Genomic DNA, 21,572 nt, shown 5'->3' with positions numbered 1-21,572 from the left:
GGTGTTTTGAAATGAGATGAAGAAAAGTTGATGCATTTAAGAGAAACAATCCGTCCGCCGCGTTGACTGTATCTGAGAATTAGAGCAAGTGACTGTGACGTCGCCCGAAGATTAACCTCCACCTCCAACAAAATCAAGTCAATTCAGTCGCCATTTCACAACCTGGACGCCGCCATGTTCCGCCGCCCTCCGTCTGAATCGGTCTGAGTCAATGTTTCTATGGCAGGGGTCGGCAACCTGAACCTCTCAAAGAGCCATGTGGATCAGTTTCCCCCCGAGATGAAAGCACAGGGAGCCGCAACAGTAGACGTGTTAGAAAAAAGGTTTTTGCCGATATATCAACATAGTTCATTTGGCAATACTTGTATTGATTCAAAATGCTGTCAGGATATTTATTCAATAATTTAATTTCATTATTTTTATTCTTTATGACCGTGATGTTTCCTTTGATCTTTTGTCTATTTTCCACAACCTTGAAGAGACTTTTTTGTCTGTCAAACACCAGAGTTAGGATTGAGTGAGATGATGGAAACAAATTCACTTTGATGCAGACACCTTACTATTTTTTTTCCTTTAATCCAGTAAACCCAATAAATTATATTAATTTTATGGATGACAACTGTTTTAGTTGTTGCGGGTCTGGAATCATAAGGAGTGAGTCTAAGCCCCGCCCCCACCTCTACCTGTTCGTTGCCCCCCTCCAGCGTGTTCTACACAGACAGCAAGATCACCACTGACTGTCTTTTTAGAAGAACTTTCTATCCCATTACAGACTCTGGTCGGCGTTTACAGCTGCAGACACGCCCTCTCTGCGTTCACGCTGCTCTCTTCCTTCTGCCCGCTCGCTCTACCCGATGGTGTTAAAGGCACCACGACAATCTGAGAACATGACAGTTATTTTACTAAACCACAGAGAGCCGCAGCACAGGCAGGAAAGAGCCGCATGCGGCTCCGGAGCCATCGGTTGCCGACCCCTGCTCTATGACAATCATTCTCACCAAACAGGACTGAGCATGGTGGAAGTCAACACCCCTACCACTTGAAAGCAGGCTACACGATCGTTTTGAACATTTGACGACATCTGATTGGACAGATTATTATAACTCAAATAATTAGAACTGCAGGGGAAAAAAGTTTCTATACGCAGGTAATTTTCTGAAAACGTACGGCCAGTGATGAATTCTTACTTGACCGCACGGACCAGAGAAAGGGCTACGGTTCGGGTTAGGTTATTACGTGCGACCAACCATAGCATTTACCCTTAGACGCACTTGAAATTCAATGCATGTGGCCAACATTTCCATCCGTTTTTGTGCTTGGTCTTATGTAAATTACGTGCAAGTGACAGGCAAAACAAAAGGATTAGCAAGAACATGTTAAAAATGTTATTCTTAAGCAACGTTCGTGCCGTCCTTAGCAACGCTCCCAAGGAAAAGTCTAGGTAATTGCATCCTTTTCAGTTTGCAAAAGGGACAACTGTTTGTAAATTGATCACGGAGGAGAATTTAATAATTGTGGTTTATATGACACCAAGTCTATCACGTATCGGAATAGAGCTGTCGAAGAAAAAGACTGGAACTAGATTTGCGATATTTGCTATGCTTCAACGTTTCACACCAAACCCTTTCCGACTGTGGGTGGCGGACATGCCTTCGTAAACAGTAGAAGAAGCCCCTCCCTGGTCATCCAGTGTGACCACCATCGGCTAAATGCCTGTCAAATGTGTAGCTGTGTACGTAGGTTGATACATATAATGACTACGTAATAACTGTTTATTCTCAATAGACGACCATGGAATTTTGGCTTCCTGGGCACTTCCTGTCTTCAATCACTGGGGAGGGGTCACTTAGTAAAGCTCTCAGATACAGTCAATGGTTCATCAGCTGCAGAAAGCATTTTATGTTTCCCGAGCCAAAACCTCCCATAACGCCTCGTGTCCGCAGCCACTTGAACGACAGAAGCAAGACGTCCAACCTAACTGAAGCATCGTGGGTCATCGTCATCAACACATTGTTCATTGCCAACCGCCCTTAGGTCGATCCCTGACTCATCAGCCTCTCACCCCCTAGAGAAGAAAGGTTCTAACTGCATCTAAAGATCATCTACGGCTAGGACAGTTACAGAAATGTCAGCAGTATTGAATGCCAATGAAGTCACAGGGTAAGCAGAACCCAAAGGTACGTTTTAAAGCACCTGCTTGTTTATCTTTCGGTGATGCACTAATAGTTTACAGGTCAGTCTTACAGCAGTTTTTGCAGTACTGAACAAGGGAAGATGTGCAGTTGAAGAGGAATAAAGGATGAACACAGAGGCAATGAGTGAAACCGCTACAGTAGTTGATTTACGTTGAAGCCAGAAATTACTCAAATTAACGGGGATGAAATGGTATAATAGAAATGCCTACAAAGTTTTAAAAAAGTAGACCTTAAAAAACTTTTGTTCTTCAAAAAAAATGAACAATTACTGTATTTTCTGCGTTATAGGGCCTTCTTTTTAGAAGGGTGTATTTTCGAACAGCTGTCATATAAAAGGCGCACCGAGCTATAAGGCACATTAAGCGAGACAAAAGAGTCAGAGGTAAGTCCATCAGTCAGACCTTATTAACTGTGTTTACAGGATCTCTAGAACTATCACTACATTATAGCAATGTTGATAGCATTAGCCGTGTTAGCTTATTCACAATACCGCTATTTTGTTGGTAAAACAGACTGATTGTGCTAAAACAAACTTTACTGTGACTACCCTAATCCCCAACACGTAAAACAAACAGACTGATTCCTCTACAACTGTTAGCATGACTACAATAACTCCTCACCTTTTTAGTAACACGTAAAAAAACATATAGTCACACTGTTGTTGTTTTTTATTAAATAATTAAAACTTTTAATTGCACTTATAGCGCAGAAAATACAGTAAACAGAAAAATTATTTTGACTTTATAAACTTTCACAAACCAAACCTACTCAACTTCTTTTAACAAACCACAAAGGCGGGGTTTAAAAAGTCTGTAATTACAACGTTTGTTTTTTCTTCCAATTTTACACCTTTCTGTGACTAGTAATTAAAAAATAATAGGAAAATCTAATTTTAGAATGTAAAAAAAATGTATATTTAAACAAAATCTTTATCAAATTTTGAATGCTTTCATGTAATCCTAACTTAAAAGTTTTAGACCCATGACATTTTTTATGATTTATACCTCGCCCTACAAAACATGAACCCACCCCAATCATTGTTTAACAATAGTCTGTTTTTCATAACCCAGCCCCCTGTACTACCTAAACCACGCCGACTTATTAGTTCTTACTTCATACACTCCCATACAATCCTACATTCATACTTTTTTTCTTTTACTTAAACCCCGCCTTCCCCCATTTTGCTAAGGAAAACACCCTTTTACCACCCCCACCCCCACCCCGCTACTTTACACCTTTTTCCAATGCACTCAAGCTCCGCCCACTCTTCCTTTTTTTTTTGGCACTTCTACATTAAATCGCTCGTTTGCACTTTAAAAAATGTCAGTTTCATTTGGAACATTTTTTTCACAACTATTAAAATATAAGTTTACATAAAGGATGAAAGCATTTTAATAAAACTATTAGAGCAATGTTTCTTGGGGGGAGTATGTCAACAACACAGTCATATTGATATGAGAGCAGGCTGGAATATGAATTTACACTCAAAGTCAGCTACTAATTTCCCACTTGTATTCTTTTTTATGGTTCATGGAAGGACAGGCTGGAGATATATATATGCAGTGGGGCAAAATAAGTATTTAGTCAGCCACCAATGGTCCACGTTCTCTCACTTAAAAAGATGAGAGAGGCCTGTAATTTTCATCTTAGGTAAACGTCAACTATGAGACAGAATAAGAAAATCCAGAAAATCACATTGTCTGATTTAAAAAAAAATATTTGTAAATTATGGTGGAAAATAAGTATTTGGTCAATAACAAAGATTCAACTCAATACCATGGTTATACTATTTGTTGTCAATGACAGGAGTCAGACGTTTTCTGTAAGTCGTCACAAGGTTTTCACAAACTGTTGCCGGTATTTTGGCCCATTGCTCCATGCAGATCTCCTCTAGAGCAGTGATGATTTGGGGCTGTTGCTAGGCAACACAGACTTACAGTAGAGTAATTCGAGTAGTGTGTTTGGTATTGTTGTCATGCTGAAAGACCCAGCCACATTTAATCTTTAATGACCATGCTGATGGAAGGAGGTTTTCACTCAAAATCTGACGATACATGGTCCCAGTTATTTCTTTCTTTTACACCAGGGGTCCCCAAACCTTTTCCAGTGAGGGCCACTTGATGTTTCCATTCTTTGATCGGGGGCCAGGGTCAGTTTGAAACAGAAAAAGTGTGACAGTCGCAGGGGTACCTAAATGTAAACTGAAAGCCACACATAACCAAATGTTAATAACCCGATCTGATATCAAATAATCCTCTCTAGGTTCTTCAACAACAACAAAAAAAAATGGGTCACGTTCAAGTTCTATGACAGGGGCAAAGTGAGGTAGCAATAGCAAAATTTTTAGCTTGGCTCACATTTCAATTCAAACAAGCTTTGTCTATGAAGACTGTCATTCATCCAGGTTGATTCCATCATAGTAGTAGGTTTATAGGTTGTCGTGTGGACTATCCAAAAGGCTTTGTCAATTCTGAAATAGCTGGTAAAAGAGCTGTTGTATATGCGCTCATGGGGGAGAAGTCAGACCTGAAACTGCAGCAGTGTTCTGAGACCCAAACAAATCGAACCAGTTTAACCTGGGTCATTAACAGCTGAAAGAGTAGGGAGGGTAGCCCCTGTCTCCCCAACTCCAGCTGAGGACAAAGGACTCCTAATGACCCGAAACCAATGTAGGCTAAGTTGACAATACCATCCAGTTTCAGGTCTGACTCCTCCCCCATGAGCACATATAAACCAGCTGTTTTACCAGCTAATTCAGAATTGACAAAGCCTTTAGGATACGAGGTGAAACATCTTCAACTTTAAAAACCTAGTCCAAATGACAGCCTACCCTACTACTATAATCAAATAAGCTTTATTGACATGAAGAAACAATACCAGGAATTCCGTTTTCCATGCTTCCATGAATTTTGATCACGTGGCCAGCCTGAAAAAAAATAATGCAAAAAAAAAAAAGGGTCTCTCTCTGATATCGTTCAGGAGGCCGGGTCAAATGGGTGGGCAGGCCGGGTCTGGCTCGCGGGTTGCAGTTTGGGGACCCCTGTTTTACATGGATCAGACGTCCTGGTCTCTTTACTGAAAAAAAAGCCCCAAAGCATGACGCTTCCACCCCCATGCTTTACAGTAAGTTTTGGATGCAATTCAGCATCTGCCTCCCTATTGCAGATTCAGTCTTCCCAGTCTGGTGCAGGTCAACAATTTGTATCTGGTGTCCTTCGACAGCTCCTTGGTCGTGGCTATAGTGGAGTTTGGAGTGTGTTTGAGGTTGTGGACAGGTGTATTTTAAATAGATAATCAGTTCAAACAGGAGTCATTAATACAGGTAATGAGTGGGGGAAGAGGATCCTCTACAGAAGAAGTTAAATGTCTGTGAGAGCCAGAAATCTTACTTGTTTGTAGGTGACCAAATATTTTCCACCATAATTTACAAATAAATTCTTTAAAAATCATACAATGTGATTTTATGTTTTTTTTTGTTTTTTGTGTTGTCTCTCATAGTTGAGGTATACCTACAATGAAAATTACAGGCCTCTCTCATCTTTTTAAGTGGGAGAACTTGCACAATCGGTGACTGACTAAATAGTTTTTTGCCCCTCTGTAAGCCCAGTGTCTTAAAAACGTGACTCACAGGTCAACGAGCAGAAAGCCTGGAGAGTTTAAAAACGTATGAGGGAGTCAGCATTTCTCAAGTCCAGCCAAAAGAAATGAAAAGTTCTCTCATTTGTTTGAAAGCAAAGGTATAGATCTGACGGAAAACTCCTCCCCTGTCACTGTGAAGCTACGTTCACACCGCCCTTGGTAACGCGTGTTCAAGCCTCCACGCAAGTCCGGTCGCGGGCGCTACTTACAAATCGGACATTCATTGAGCGCGCTGAAAGTTCAACCGGTTGAACATCAATCGGGAACTTAAAAATAAAGAGACTGGAACAAAATTTGCACCGCTTTGACATTTCGCACCAAGCTTCTACCAACTGTAGTTGGCAGACTCACGCTAGTATTGGGAAGCGACAGTTGAGTCGGGTTGAGTGGGCGTTCAAAAATGCACCTTTAGCGCGTTGTTGAAAACCTAGTGTGCACGTAGCTTGATGGATGAAGCTGTGGGCGGGGCCAGCATTTATTCTAAAACCAAATAACAGATGTTTGCAGTTGCTCCACTGTTGAATGTCTTACGAAGAACCGTAAATGTTTCACATGCGATGCGTTTCACTCAAAAGGTGCTCCACAGCAACCGCATCTGCAGCGTTCGCCTGTTGCCATGACAACCAAGAGGCATTTACGAGATGTACCGCTTTGTTTTACTTTTGTAAGCGAATATTTCTTATGAACTCATCTAAAAAGCAGCCGTTAGATCAGATCCTATATGGAGAAATAACCTATGGAGACAATCATTTTTGAAAGGCTCTCTGGCAACGAAAACTTCAAGTTTGTGTGTGTAGAAGTCGTCTTGCAAGCACCGCTTTAATATCACCGCGCTTAAAAACTGCAGCACTGAACGTAGTCGCCTAGAAAGAAGCATTTCTTCCTCCTTGTGTGCTTTTTTTTTGTCCCTCCCTCCGGGGTTTGTGCATCCTTATTTGTCCAGTTTGTCACTTTAGCGAAGGCGAAACGGTGCCATAACTGCGAGCCCAGCTCGCTGCGTTTAGTCCAGAAACACTTGAGTAACCTTTTATATAAAAGAGCAACCTTGTTCCATGACGATCTTTATAGCACACTTGGCCCACGGACCGTGTCCGACCGAAGTCCTCTGACGCTGGTCATCGCGGTTTGTTTTTGTTTTGTTTTTTTTAAACACACACAGACTTTATTTTGCTACTTTAATCACTAAAGCTTGTAGAATTATGTCCAAAAAAAAAAAAGAAAAAGTTTAAAAATGCAGTTTGTCTCTGAGCCATGTGTTGGAAACGTGCTCTTTGATCCTGGAAATAAAGGATTTTGTGCAATCACTCTCCTGTCTCGGTTTACTTTCTGTTTTTCTTTCTGAACTCCTTTAGCTTTTATTTTGTTGTTTTACGTTTTAGTTGATTCCTGCTGACCGTTGGAAAATTGACAATGAAGGAGAAAAAATTATATTTGCAGTTTAAAAAGACCGGATTTTACACCCCTTTGGCATTTCACACCAAGCCTCTTCCAACTGTAGGTGGCGGAAATGCGCTGGTATTTAGTAGCAGAAGAAGAAGTACAAGCCCCTCCCTGCTCGTCCAGTGTGAACACCATGGGCTACACGTGCATCTAAGAATCTGCGTTTAGCACGTTCTTTTGAACGTTATTCACGTTCCAGTGTGAACAGGTTAAACCAGCAGGTTAAATGTTGTTTTGTTTTGAGCCCTCTGTTTATATGAAAGGGCCTCTATCATGAAAAATCAACTCCTTTGAGCTTTTAAGTGTATGATAATGTCAATTCCTCACAAAAACCCACAATACCTCAAAAGGAGTATTTTGATTAATTCACACATTTCTTAATTTTTCTCTATAAACCTGTGCTCTGAGCATTAGCCCCTCCCAACCCACGAAAACGATTGGGTTCTAACATTTTTTTTTTTATTTAAACTTCTCCTGGCAAACAGCAAACAGATGAGAACTGAAGGCATCTTGGATATATTTTACTGTTACAACAGGGGTTATGAATCTTCTGACACACGAATTACCGTATTTTCCGGACTATAAGTCGCTCCGGAGTACAAGTCGCACCAGCCCAAAAATGCATTATAAAGAAAAAAAAAACACAGATAAGTCGCACTGCACTATAAGTCGCATTTTGACGGGAAATATATCTGACAAAATCTGAGACCAAGAACTAATAAGTTCCACAACCTCATATGACACAATCATAGCAGACTGTTTATCTCATAATTTCACAGTAATTCTTTCTCAAACTTATTTATTTATTCTTTTCATGAAGCATCATTGGCCAACTAATACTCTGTTTTCATCCTGTATTTGTAGAAACAGTTGTAATTTTTATTGCATTTCTGAATCTATGAAATCATTGGAAAATAGAATATTATGTTGTTAGCCTTCAAGATCTTATTGTAAAAAAAAGGTTTGCTGTTTCTCTGAGTCACTTAACATACTCTTAACACTTAACATACCTCATACATCAAATTTAGCCAGGAACATCATCTCTGTTCCTCACAAATGAACATAACAGGAGGGTTAACAATGTATTTATTTCAATTTAGTTCTAATATAAGTCGCTGCGGAGTATAAGTCGCACCCCTTGCCAAACTATGGAAAAAAGGGGCGACTTATAGTCCGGAAAATACGGTATATATTTGAATAAACCCCTTTTGTAATTTAGACCACACTTTATTTATATTGATTAGATTTTTATCAGTATTTTGTTGGATCGGATAGATATGAAGAGAGAGGGATGGGGGGGGGGGGTATGGGCCCAAAAAAGAGGGAGAAAAAAACATGGGTCAAGGACGCCCCAGACACCGAATGGTTAATGTAAAAGTCACAAAGCTCTTTCTGCTGCAGTTCCTCACCTGCCCCCTAGATGTCATCTGTAACACCTGACCTATTTCAGAAATCCCATGGGCCCCAGCAGCTGAGAGAGGAAAACCCAACAACAGACCATAAACTCGCCGACAGCGATTCAAACCAGGTGTGTTCCGGAAACGACGCCGTGCTTAAAGCTCTGAAGTGATGCACGCCAACAACAGCCCCGGGAGGCTTTTAGCCGCTGTCACCGCTGCGTTTCAAACCCCCTCCTTTTTTTTCTTTTTTTACGCTTTTTGCACTCTGGGATGTGTGAACTCGCCCTGACCGAAGGGAAACAAACACACACCGCTACACACCGGACACCGACAGACTGAAACCGTCTTCGAAACACAGAGCGTTCCTGCATGAACAACTCAACATCTTCTAATCCGTTCAGACTGAAGGAGCAGAGAGCTAACATCCCTCCCTTTTCTTACCTCGTCTTTTCTATCCGGTCCAAGAAAAAAAACATATAATCAACATGAATAGAGCTTAGCCTAAATTACAAAAGGAGTTTATTCAAATATAAACCTTGTGTGTCAGAAGATTCATTACCCCATGTTGTAACAGTAAATTATGTCCAACACAAGAGGTCTTCAGCTCTCATCTGTTTGCTGTTGGACAGGACAATTTATAAAAAATAAAAAGAAGGAGCAGACAGCATACGCTGGAGGCCACGGCTCCCAGAGCTCCTGCCGGGAGGAGGACTGCATCTCAAAGCAGCCTCCGCCTGAAATCATTTATGAGAGTTTGTCTTCTCCTTCAGCCTTCAGCGGGTTAACGTTCCCCGCTTGTGACGTGATCAATCATCCGAGCAGCATGTTGTGTGTCCCACTCAAATTTCCCGGGCCGCCCGCCGGGAAGGATCAGAGCCCCAACAAAGAGTGCGTGACACGACGGTGGAGACTGAGATCATTCGCCGCGCCGCCAGTTTGCCTCCTGAAAGCGGTCCGGGCCGGTTGTTGTTTGTAGAAGGCTGCAAAAAAATAATAATAATAAAATAGGCCTCAGAAATAAACGGGAAGACGACTCCAGAGCTTATCAATACTGACACCTGCTGGTGTGAAGTTTATCTTCATCCTCTGTAAGATATCTGCAGCTGTTTTAAATTTAAAAACCATTAAAAAGGGAAAATTATCACAATGGGAGGTAAAAAAAAAAAATCAATAGGCGTGACAGATGAATACAAGAATAAGTCACTAAAACTGGTATTTTCTACAAATAATCATCACCCTTTGAACAACTTTAATAGCAGTATCCTTGTAACATCAGACAGAGAGTTGTAAATTAGTAGGAATTATTATTCTGGTCTGAGGGAACAACTGTTGCAGTGAATCCATATTTGGAGTAAAGACTCCGGGTTTGTATCTGTTAAATGCAGATTTATTTTATTTTGAAGTGGAAGGCTCTTCTGATTCTTTCCTAAATGCGTTTAGTTTTTGTCAACTTTGCTAACTTTGTAAGATTTACGTGATAATTGTGTCTAAGCTCAGTAAAATACGCATTAAGTGTGAACAAAACCGAATTCACGTGAAGACCCACGACGGCCGTCCGCGCACATCGGTGAAACACTCGTGAATTATCACGAAAAACCGAGATTTCATACGTGGAAAATGTTCAGAATGTACGTAGTGGCCCTTTAATAACAGAAGAATAACATCATTTTTGGCTCGTTGCAGTCTTTATTTATAAATTAAAATGAAACATATTTTTTAATAGAATGTAGTTTTGGTTGAAAGTTGTGAAGCTGTGGACCTTGACTTGAATCCACCACCGTCTCCAGTTCGTGGGAGGCAGCCTCACACCTCCACGTTTCCGTCTGAGACGCTGCACTTTTGTATTCAGCGCCTCGATCTGCCGCTGCGCAGAGGACCATCTGAAATATTTAAGGAGCACCTCCAGAACAAGCACTCAGCAGTTTCCCTGATGGAGAAATATGGACATGGCGCCGCTGACCTGCTTTCAGGACGGCGCCCCCGAACCCTCATCCGGCCGCAGAAATAGAAACAGAACACGGAGTTCAAACTTCCACTTGCAGCCGTTTCCTCCGGACAAACTGATCTCTGACTGATTGATTTTGGTGCTGCTCCCGTTTGCTGCTTTCATGCAGATCTGCGGCGAGTCCCCCCCCTCCACGCCCCGGTGTCCTCCCGTCGGGCTGTCACTGTGCATTACCTCCACCCCAAAAAGCACCAAGGTGAAGCTCTCCTGCAGCGCGAGAGGATGATGAATAATGAACTGGAGCTTCAGCCGCGGCTCTGCCGCCAAACACAGACAAGGCTAGATATTTACCGACCTGCACACGACATCCTTACTTATTTTTCTAAATCTGTCGCAGTGATGTGGATTTATCGAAACCAAAAAAATAAAAATTCTTGGTTTTCAAACGCAGTTTTGAACCCTTTAACATCGGACACCATCACCGGCGACACCTGACTAACACACACTCTTTGACCTATTGTAATGCTACATTTACATTCATCCATATCGTACATGTGTTCTGTCGTGTTGTTGCTTTATCAAGAAGGCTCCGCCGCTTTCTTCTTTTTTTTCTTAACTTTTTTTTTCAGTCAGTCCAACAACATCCCACTTCTGACACCATGTTGTGTTGTTGCTTTATCAAGAAGGCTCCGGGACGGGACGTGCTGTAGACTGTTTTATTCAACCACCGGAAACAAACATACAGTCCTGAACTCCCGCTACTGTGCCACCTAGTGGGCCCGCCTCTCATGACGTCTCCCTCACTAGGGTGTTACCCCCAACATGTATAATACCACATATCCCTTTCTTAAAACAAAACAAAGGGCATTTATACATCTTTACTTATATAACAAAATCAATGACATTCTTTTTTTTCCAAACCATCCCATTCTAATAAACTCAAACATCCTTATTTACTCTCTTTGTTTTGTTTTTTTAATTTACAAGTTAAGTCTGTCTGGTTTTCTGACCACTCTTCCCGACCTTGTACGGACAGTCTCTGTGATTTTTTCTCCGCTGTGTGGTGTCTGGTCTGTTGGAGCTGGAGTAGGTGTATCTTCTCCCACAGGTTCATCAACAGGTTCGATTCCCTCACCGTCGGTCTGCATTGACACCAGGTGGTGTCGGTTTCTTCTCAGTGTGCCCTGGGGCACTTTGATGCGATACGAGCGAGGAGCCTCATGTGCAGAAATCACTGTACCTTGAGTTCTTGCATCTGTGATCCAGACCTCTTGCCCAGGAACCAGTGGTTCAAGGTTTCTTGCTTTGTGTCGCTTGTCAAAGGTTCTTGCATCTGTCCGCCTCTTCTCCCTTTCTTTGGCTCCCAACGCGTTGTAGTCAGGCAGAGCTGGATCCAACAGGGACGGAAGGGCAGGAACTGTAGTGCGAAGTCGACGCCCCATTAACAGCTCAGCTGGACTGTAGCCGTTTTGTAGAGGTGTTGCCCTGTACGCAAGCAAAGCACGGTACGGATCAGATGACTTTTTCAGCTGTCTCTTTACAGTCTGTACAGCGCGTTCGGCCTCTCCATTACTTTGTGGAAACTTGGGGCTGCTTGTTACATGTTCAAAGCCGTAACATGCTGCAAAAGCCTGAAAATGGCTACCTGAGAACTGCGGCCCGTTATCTGTCACAAGAACCTGAGGAATGCCATGACGTTCAAAAATCGAATTCAGGTGCACCACTACGTCCATGGACCGTGTATATGAGAGCTGTGCAATTTCCACAAAACGGGAAAAATAATCCACAACGAGCAGATATTCTTTGCTGTCCAGTGTGAACAGATCAGCTCCGAGTCTTTGCCAAGGCCTGTCCGGCATCTGACTTGGCATCAGTGGCTCTTTAACATTGGTTCTCTCTTGGATGCAAGTTCTGCATCTTAACACCATGTCACTTAACTGATTACTGAGCCCCGGCCACCATACTGTTTGTTTGGCCCTTTCCCTGCACTTTGTCACGTCCATGTGTCCTTCGTGCAATTTTTCGAACACATCATTACGCAAAGCCGATGGGATGACCAGCCTTGTGCCCCGCAGCAGCAGTCCATCGTGCTCTGTAAGTACCGCTCTTTCAGGCCAGTACTGTTTCAACACCCCCTGCAGTCTGTTTTTATCGGGCCACCCATCTCTGCAGAACTCCATCAGCGCAGCACATGCACTGTCTGCTTTCAGATGATCACGAAGGTTGCTTAGATAGTCTCCACTGACAGGAAGGTTGCTGATGACAGAGTCCACATAGATGTTAGTGTCCTCAAGCAGGCTTGCACCTGCGTGTGCTCCTGATGCTCTGAGGGGGGCGCGTGACAGGGTGTCTGCTGTCCAAAAATTTTTGCCAGCAACATGTGTGATTTTGTAGTTGTAGCGCATGAGCCTCATTCCAAATGTTTGGATCCTAGTGGGATCTTCAACTTTGGTGATGACGCCCATTTTTTCCATGCGGTCTATCTCCTCCTTCACTTTGCCCATGAGAGGTAGTGGGACCCTGCGTGGAGTCTGCAGAGAGAAGGGCACAGCATCTGGTTGCAGTTTGATTGAATATGGCCTCTGCACAAGGCCTAGACCGCTACACAGACGGGGATATAACTGTTTCACCGTCTCCATGGTGATGTTGTTAATTCTGGACACAAGCTGAAGCTGTTTTATAGCTGGTAACCCCAGCAGGGCAGTATGAAGATCCTCCACTACATAAATGTCCTCTGAGGCTGTCATTTTGCCGCTGCGCAGTGTTTCTTTTGCAACCCCCAGGACGTGAAGCACGTTGCCACCTGGTCCAAACAGCAGACGCTTTGGCTTCACCAGATGCTTTGCAGCTTCTCCTCCTGTTATTTCCCGATAAACATCGGCGGGTAGGGCAGTAACGTCAGCGCCAGTGTCTATTTTGAAGCACACTTTCTTGTGTCTTACTTGAAGCTGCACCGACCATGGGTCTGCACCAGCATCAACAGTTCCTAGAAAAAAACCTTCTTCCTCTGCATTCACAGACTTTATATTGCTTCTGCAAACTTTGCCATAATGTCCTTTTTTCCCACACGTGTGACATGCAGCTTCTTTTGCAGGACATTCTGATTTTGCATGTGAGGGCACCTTCCCACATCTTTTGCAGGTTAGCTTTTGTGCATGAGGTGGGTGTGCATTTTGTCTGAATTTGGTCTGCATTTGTGACTGTGCTTGAACCTTAGTGGGAAATCTGGGCTTTCTGTAGTTCTTAGCTTGAACAGCATCGACATTTGAGCACTTAGCACTGCTGCTTTCTCCTCTTAAGTCTGACTGCTGTCGCCTAACTTCTTCAGATTGCCTAGCTTTTATGATGGCAGTGTCCAGGGTTAGTCTGTCATCTAGCTGTAGCTTTTCAGACAGGGCTATGTTTTCAGGCCAACCACTAACCTGTCGCGGATCAGTTCGTCACATAGCTGTCCATAGTCACAGTGTTCGGCTAGCCCATAAAGCGCCGTTATGAAGGAATCCACAGTTTCTTCCGGCTGCTGCACACGCCGATGTGGCTCTTTCATAAATTACGTTCTTCTTGGGCACAAAGAACGAATCTAGCCCGGCTTTTAACGCTGCATACTCTTTCCTTTCATCCGCCGTTAGCGTTAGCACTCTCAGCACGTCTTCTGCTTCGTCCCCCATGCAGTAAACCAACGTGTTTACTAGGCCTGCACAATATACCGCAAATTTATCGTTATCGCAATATCCAGCTCTGCAATATGCATATCGCAAAAGACGGCGAATATCGCAATAAATCGCAAACCCAAAATGTGTTAAAACAATCTTATTGAAGCTTGACGCTTTTAACGAATCAAATAAATCCCTTTATGCTTTGACCAATCAGATGGACGCCTTCCCATTGTTGACCAATCAGATGGAGGCCTATTATGTTAACCCTGGTCCTGAAGAGCCTCAACCCTGCCTGTTTTCCAGCTCTCCTTAACCAGCTTGCTGTTGATTGGCTGACTCAAGTGATTTCACATCCTGATTGACTGAACACACCTGATTTTGGTTATCATTATCGAGCAGTCTAGGGAGAATTGGAAAACAGACAGGGTTGAGGCTCTTGAGGACCAGGGTTAGCCACCCTGACGTTTGTCCCCCATGTCGATGAGGGTCATTTGGAGTATAATTTTTGAACTGTTGCAATGAAATGGGAATGATGTTTTTGTTTATTTTTCTATTTGTTTATTTACCGCAAATTTATCGTTATCGCAATATTGATCACTAATATCGCATATCGCAAGTTTTCCTCATATCGTGCAGCCCTAGTGTTTACCTGGTTTTCTTCCGACGTTGCGCTTAGGTTGCTTGCGAGCCGAAAGCGCTTAAAACGTCTTATCCATCGCTCCCATTCTCGTGGTTTTGTGAAGTCAAACGACTCAGGAGGTTGTATGGTAAACGTAGCACACGGGGTAGCTCGCGTCGCTGCCATTTCGTCCTCCGACATGCCTTGAAGTTGCCATGCTCCGCCGCTCTTTTCTTTTTTTTCTTAACTTTTTTTTTCAGTCAGTCCAACAGCATCCCACTTCTGACACCATGTTGTGTTGTTGCTTTATCAAGAAGGCTCCGGGACGGGACGTGCTGTAGACTGTTTTATTCAACCACCGGAAACAAACATACAGTCCTGAACTCTCGCTACTGTGCCACCTAGTGGGCCCGCCTCTCATGACGTCTCCCTCACTAGGGTGTTACCCCCAACATGTATAATACCACATGTTCAAGAACACGCTTATCACGTTTTTTAGCACAAGCTGTTCACGCTGGACTACCTGATACCAGGTGCGAAATGTTCAAAGCGGTGCAAATCTCGTGAATCTTTGGCGGTTCTATTCCAATATATTTAGGACTATATAATTCTGAGCAGACTCAAATCGCAATTATTAATTTCTCATCCACGATCAATTGGCATTTTTGTGAATCGAAACGGACGCTATCAATTCGTCACTACCTAATACGAATCCCTGATTGGTCAACTGATTGAACTTTGAATGCTCGTTTAACGTTTTGTACGTAGAGCCCGAAAATGGTCATTGAATCTTGCGTAGGAATGCGCTAACGTGGGAACCCATAATGCGCATTTACGTGATTTACATAGACTAGCTTGAAAGCGTGTTGCCTCTGTGAACGCAGCATCACTCTTTGATTGTTTATGCAATCAACATAATTGGCTGATTCTACTGCGGAAAAAAGCGGCCAGTCATATCGGCCATGTGCCAAACTGTAGCACATTACTAATTGTTGTGTAATGGCGCAAAACTTTTATTTTTCACCACGTCAAAATTAGTTTACACTAATCACGTAAACGGTTGACAGTTCTGTCATTGCTTTGCTGCTACTATCAGAGCATAACGTGACAAATGACCCAAACGTAGTTCAGGTCCTACAAAAGCAGATCAATCCCATATTATCATCCCTCAGCCACCGTGCTTTACTGTTGTTGCCCTAAATGTTTAGTCAGACATCTCCAAACTAGCTAAACGCTGTAGAACCTGAGAAGTTGGAATATTTTTGCCTCTTGACCTTAGAGTGGTGGTTGAAGCTGTGAATTTTCTGCAGACATGTTGGATTATTTTGCGACATAAACTTTTTTTTTTTTTTTAACTTGTCCTGTCCAACAGCTAGGCAGACAGATGAGAGCTGAGGGCCTCTTGTGTTGGACATATTTTACTTTAACAAGAGGGGTTATTAATCTTCAGACAAACCAAAGGTATGACTGAATAAACCCCTTTTGTAATTGAGGCCAAACTTTATTAATTTCAATCATGTTTGAAAATCTTTGGTGTTGGACCGGACGGAAAAGGAAAGAGGGGAAGAAGAGAGAGGGACGTTAGAGATGGGGGGGGTAGGAGGGTGATAATAGGAGGGGAAGGGGGATAAGACCATGAAGCAGCATAAAGCAACAAGTTTACTGGTTGTTAATCATTATGGTAAGGTTCAAATGTATAACAAAAAGGGCGGGGCCTGTCCACACACACACTCAAATGTTATAAACACACCTGCTAGCTGCAAAAATGTCCACCTGTCGACATGTGCACAAAACAGATAGTGTTCACACGCATACTTATGCCTTAAAACCAACTAGTGTGAAATATTTCAGTCATTCAATCATGCAAACTGTTAGTGCAAAGGTAAGCTAACACCTGTGTTCAGGTGAGTGTTTATGTTCTTCTAAAATGGATGGTGGAACGTGAAAAGAAGGAGGGAGAGTGCCCAGCCATCCCCACCCCAAGACCCCCACCGCAGCAGCAGCGGCAGCTGGAATCCCCCCAACGCCACACGGGAACCGGCAGGGAACAACCGCCGCCCGGGCGACCAAGCCCGCCACCCAGGCCAGGGCCAGCAGGACCGCCGCAAGGCCCCCAGAGCCAGAAAGCAGGGAGGCACGGAGGGAAAGAGAGCGCCGCCCCAGCCCAACCAGGAGAGCAGCCCCCCCGCCGCGCTGGGAGCGCCCAACGCAGGGCCCCACCGGAGAAACAGCGACATAAACATTTGGCTCAGTTGGTTGCATGTAGGGCTGCCGTGTGGGGAAACCTGGGTTTGTTTCCTATGGGGCGCAGTTAGGTATATCTAGTGTGGGTCCTTGGGCAAGACCCTAACTATGTTGCCATCCCATGGTCCCCTGTGCCAGTCCCCAGCCCAGATAAAATACAGGGTTGTGTCAGGAAGGGCATCCGACATAAAAGTCTTTGCCAAACCACCTGTGCGAATCATTGAGGGCTGGGACCACTGACGCAATGAAAGACGAGCAACATAAACCAAATTCATGATGTAATAAAAACATGATGTTTGCAGAAACACAAAGACATGGGGACCCAACCCAGGGTAGGGTACCCATGTCGGGTACCCAGGAATTCAATCAACTTGGAACTTTTTGGTGAAATTTTTACCATGTCTGGCTACAGACAACAAGATGTCTGCAGCCAGGTCCTCTTGACTAAATTTGGCACAAAAAAAATCAAAAACTTTATTACAACTGGAGGACTCTACAACTTGCAAGTTTAAGGGTCCTCCAGGCCTGTGGAGGGTCGTAGAGAGGCGCAGGCGGATCTTGAAGGGGAACGCACACATGTCTCGAGGCCCGTGCGGCCACTTCAAGGGACATCATGAAAATGGAACGTACCATTCTTGTGTAAGGGTGTGGTGAAGTATTTGTAAGTTGCACACACTTGTGACGTCCGGTGATGCTATCATAACGCCACACTTGAGCTGAACTCGTCAATAACTTTGTGTGAGCTAGCGGCTAGCTAGCCTGATGATACTAAGAAAACAGAACGTAAAGGTGAACAATCATCGCTTCGGGGTCACGACTTTAAACTAAATGTGACCACACGGTCGCCTGGTTGTAGTGGCGCCCAGAAGCAGCTTCGTCTGCAGGACGAGGTGAGGGCGATTAGGCGCCGCCTGTGAGGCCTGCAGCCACAACCTGTTATTGTTGTATTTGTTGGATTCTAACTGCAATAAGGGTCGGATGATTCGCTTACGGCGCAGTTCACTACAGTTGACGGAGTTTGTTCTCCTGTCACATGAGCCGCTACTGCCAGCGCCCAGAACAAAGCACAGCTTTTGTCCTCCATAATGTGATAATTAAACTTTATTTTTATTCCAGCCATGGAAACAATCCTCCAAAGTGCGTCAGCGTGGAAAACCAAATCATATTAAATAGCAAGCGTTGCAGATGGAACACGGTTCATTTTAATCTGAGTTAAAGGCGGGACAGACGTGGATGGAGCAGCGGTTGGTCAGCCGGAGATGAGCTTCACGGAAAAAAAATGGCTTTGCTTGAAGTGAACTCGCCTCGAAGGGAAAGGTCACGCCGCCTCAGAGGACCTGTGTGTGCACGTTCAGCCCTGGGCTGCCCTGACCTTTACTGAGTGTTGGCGTTGTACCTGCAGCCTCAGCGTGACGCTCAGGTTGGATCACGGGCTGGACGTTTGAGTGACAGACACACACACACATACCATCGGCGGTTGACAGCAGGTTCGAACTCTGAAGCTCCCGGTGACGGTCCGACCTTTAGCACACAAACACACCCTCATGAGTGTCCTCTGTGACTGTGGGTAAACAAGACGAAAAGGTTTGTTTTTGGAGAAACAGTGGCATCTGGTGTGTTTTCAGATGGAAGAACTAACTTTTTTTTTTTTTTAATGGAAAATTTGGAAAATATGGATTTCCTCTCCTCCACTGCCCATTATGAGCTGCCAATACTTTTTTCTCAACCACAAGAGAGAATCAAATGTTATGCCATGCTCTAGATCAGTGTTTTTCAACCTTTTTGAGCCATGGCACACTTTGACCTTGATAAAAAATCCTGCGGCACACCAGCAACCAAAAAAAAAAAAAAAAGGATAAACTCAATCTGAATTGATCTACAGTCCGTCTGCGATCTCACATGCATTTTTGTGAAAAAGCTGGAAGTTGCAGCTGTTTTTTCTAAAAGATGTAATAAAAGTTAAGTTAAAAGATTTAAAAACTGTTCTATGTGTGTTCGTTGTGGGTTCAAGACGTCAAAGGAAGACTTATTGCAGCGCTGACACGCTGTCACTTTAACCCTATGCATAATGGGAGATGTAGTTCGAACAACCGCCGATGACAGATATACTAGCATCTCTGAGCTTTCTTTGTTTTGTTCACTTGTTCCACGGTCTGATACCGGATTTTGTGGACAGCTACACCGCTAAAGACGCGCTTTAGCTGGTATTTTTGTTGAAACTGTGCAACTTTATGAGCAGAATCGGAACAAGGAAGTGAAGACTTTAACCACTTCTGATTGGTCAGACGGATGACGTGTGATTAAGCCTCCAAGAATGATTGACAGAGACAGTTAAAGGGGCGGGACTTTTCCAAAAACAGAGCTGAAGCTGCGGCTAAATCGCGGTACCGTCATTCTTATCAAAATGTCTTTAATAAAATCAAATTAACACAAAGAAAAAAGTCTTTAACGATCTTTCATATTCCTAACTACTCAGTGTTTTATCAGGGCCTGCTTGGATGAACACAGAGCTGATATCCTGGAGATGGGAATGATTTTAGATCAGTGTATGAGGACAATTTCCCACGGCACACCTGACCATCTCCCACGGCACACTAGTGTGCCACACTGGTTGAAAAACACTGATCTAGGTGAATACTGGATTCTGATTGACTTCAGGGTTTCCAATAAAAAGCGATAATGGACACCTGTATGAGAGGTTCCTGTCACACAGCCTGAATGTTCTATTTTAGGTGAACTATCTCTCTGAAATGATGCTTTGTTTCGCTAAATATGACCTTTAACAAAAAAATAGCACAACCATTGAATAAAAAGTTCTTATAATTTACATACTTCAATTAAGGAATTGGTCCATAACAACCATAGAATTTTTTTTATGTCTCAGGCTGATAAACATGTCTTTCAATTTTCATGTCTTTAAGTTGAAGTAAATTTCTCACTTTTTCATAGCAACCATTGTATGAAATGTTCTTTTATTTAATTCCTTCAATTAAGGCAATGGTCCATAGCAACCGTAGATTTTTTTTAAGTCTGATAAATATAAATATATTCTTAAAATTTTCATGTCTTTAAGTCAAACTAAATTTCTCACTTTTTGTTAGCAACCATTGTATGTAAGGCACGGGTCCGTAGCAACAATAGAATTTCATGTAAACATTTTCATATAAACATTTGCCAAAAGAAAGTCTTACAATTTTCATGTCTTAATTTAAATAAGTTTTTCAATTTTTATTTTTTTTAGTAAATTTTGTTTGCAGGAGAGAACTAAACTATACACTGATGTATTTAAGTTGGGACCTTATTTTTTGTTGCTATAACAAATATGGAAAACATCGTTAACACAAAATCAGTTTGTACGCTTTTGTTAGCCATATTGATGAAGCATAGCATAGGACCTACTTGAATGTGTCACTCTTTGAGAAGGATGTTTTCAACGAACGTGACTAAAAATTTCGATCTTAGAGGTAGGTTAGATTTTGGTAACTACTTTGTCTTGCAGTTACCATGGTGACATAATGAAAATTACTGACATTAGTTGTGTTTAAACCCCATTTCACTAATTTTATTGCACTCTTTTTCAAAGTTTAAAAATATTTCTGTCGTCATATGCCAGATAATTTATGGTTTCCCTTTAATTGGACGTTGATGCCGTCTCCAACAGGTGTTGGCTGGGGATGCTCCAATGCAGTCTGTGTTTCCGTCCTCCCGTGTTTGTTGTGCCCTCTCTCATACAACCATGCTCAATAATTCAGAGGTTTTCCAACATTCCGCTGCAGGTTTTTACGGGGTCTCCTGGAAGCTCACGGATCAGCCTGACCTAAAAGCTCTGACATCTCAAGGGGCGATCACACGCTTGGCTGCTGAAAATGCAGCCTGTGTTGAGTGTGTCTGTCTGTGTGTGTGTGTGCGTGTGTGTGTGCGCGCGCGCTGGCATCGGGCGTCCACACCGAAGAGCAGGAACACAACCTTGACCTAAATACCAAACGCGCAACCTTAAGACGGCACTGATGGGGGAAAAAAAAAGTGAACACTTAAGAGGAGCGGAAAAAGGAAAGTGCTCAAAATGAATGGAGATGGTCGAAAGGAAGAGTAAGTAAAGAAGCGCGGAAGAAGACGAGGAGGAAAGGAAGAAAGAGTGCTGGTTTGGAGTTCATGGCCTCCCTCCTGTTGGTGTGATAGATCCACACTGACAACCAGAGACCACTAGAGACCCTGTGTGGTTGTGTGTGTGTGTGTGTGTGTGTGTGTGTGCGTCTAACCCAGCAAGCACACTTTCTCCACCAGTTTCCCTGGAGGTGTTTTCCTTATTGACTGTCTGGAAACTCACAATCGCACCGATTGGAGGTCAGACGGAAAGTACTGGCCGTTTTTTTTCGTGGCCGTTTGTAGTCTTTCCCGCTCCAAGTGCTTAAATTGTAAAAAACGGTTAAAGTA

At 43.2% G+C, this 21,572-nt stretch overlaps 1 protein-coding gene across 1 annotated transcript in view; it reads left to right on the top strand.

Annotated features, from left to right (window-relative positions):
• The window catches only part of ahr1b (aryl hydrocarbon receptor 1b), a 46,539-nt gene extending 39,401 nt beyond the window's left edge, over window positions 1-7,138 (top strand). Inside the window, exon 12 of the mRNA XM_078930202.1 lies at window positions 1,944-7,138. The gene's annotated coding sequence lies outside the window, so the exon portion shown is untranslated. The remainder of the gene's footprint in view (window positions 1-1,943) is intronic.
• The last annotated feature ends 14,434 nt before the right edge of the window (window positions 7,139-21,572 follow it).

The sequence above is a fragment of the Oryzias latipes genome, chromosome 2 (assembly GCF_053564925.1).
Source record: "Oryzias latipes strain Hd-rR chromosome 2, Olatipes_Hd-rR_3.1".
NCBI classification, from domain to species: Eukaryota; Metazoa; Chordata; class Actinopteri; order Beloniformes; family Adrianichthyidae; genus Oryzias; species Oryzias latipes.
The sequence above is the reverse complement of the archived record's forward strand: the minus strand, read 5'-3'. Positions and strand labels throughout refer to the sequence as shown.